This window comes from Arachis duranensis, chromosome 4 (assembly GCF_000817695.3).
Source record: "Arachis duranensis cultivar V14167 chromosome 4, aradu.V14167.gnm2.J7QH, whole genome shotgun sequence".
Lineage (NCBI taxonomy): Eukaryota > Viridiplantae > Streptophyta > Magnoliopsida > Fabales > Fabaceae > Arachis > Arachis duranensis.
In genome coordinates this window covers 71091265-71092587 of record NC_029775.3, presented here as the reverse complement: position 1 = coordinate 71092587, position 1323 = coordinate 71091265, and positions in this window count along the sequence as shown.

Sequence of the window (1323 nt, the reverse complement as noted above, 5' to 3'; positions counted from 1 at the left end):
CTTTGAGAAATCATGTTGACTTGCTGAGTCAACATTTTGTTCTGAGCCAATATGGCATTCAGAGTCTCAATTTTCAAGAACTCCCTTCCTTTGAGGCGTCCCACTATTCACGGAATTCCTCTCAGAAGTGTACATAAATTGGTTATTTGCAACCATGTCAATAAGTTCTTGAGCTTCTTCAGGCGTTTTCTTTAGGTGAATAGATCTACCTGCAGAATGGTCCAATGACATCTTGGAAAATTTAGATAGACCATAATAGAATATATCTAATATGATCCATTCTGAAAACATGTCAGAAGGACACTTTTTGGTCATCTGCTTGTATCTTTCCCAAGCTTCATAGAGGGATTCACTATCTTTTTGCTTGAAGGTCTGAACATCCACTCTAAGCTTGCTCAGCTTTTGAGGAGGAAAGAATTTATCCAAGAAGTCCATGACCAGCTTATCCCAAGAGTCCAGGCTATCTTTAGGTTGTGAGTCCAACCATGTTCTAGCTCTGTCTCTTACAGCAAAAGGGAAAAGCATGAGCATGTAGACTTCAGGATCTACTCCATTCGTCTTAACAGTCTCACAAATCTGCAAGAACTCAGTTAAAAATTGGTAAGGATCTTCAGATGGAAGTCCATAAAACTTGCAGTTCTGTTGCATTAAAGCAACTAGTTGAGGCTTAAGCTCAAAATTGTTGGCTCCAATGGCAGGAATGGAGATGCTTCTTCCATCAAATTTGGACGTTGGTTTTGTGAAGTCACCAAGCATTCTCCTTTCATTATTGTTGTTGGTTTCGGCTGCCATTTCCTTCTCTTGTTCAAAAATTTCAGAAAGGTTGCCTCTGGATTGTTGTAGTTTAGCTTCTCTTAGTTTCCTCTTCAGAGTCCTTTCAGGTTCTGGATCAGCTTCAACAAGGGTGTCTTTTTCCTTTTTCCTACTCATATAGGGAAGAAGAGAACAAGAAAAGAAAGAGGAATCCTCTATGTCAAAGTATAGAGATTTCTTTATGTTAGTAGAAGAAAAAAGGGCAGAGTAGTGAAGAAGAATGGGTAAGGATAGAGGTGGTGATCTGAGATGAAGAGAGATGAAGAGAAGTGTTAGTGAATAAATAAATAAATAGATAGAAGGAGAGATAGAGAATTTCGAAAATAATTTTGAAAAAGTGGTTAGTGATTTTCAAAAATTAAAGATAAGATATAATTAAAATTAAAATTTAAAACAATTAAAAAGAATTTTGAAAAAGAGAGAGGTATTTTCGAAAATTAGAGAGGGATAGGTAGTTAGCTGGTTTTGAAAAAGATAAGAAACAAACAAAAAGTCAAATAGTTAGTTTAA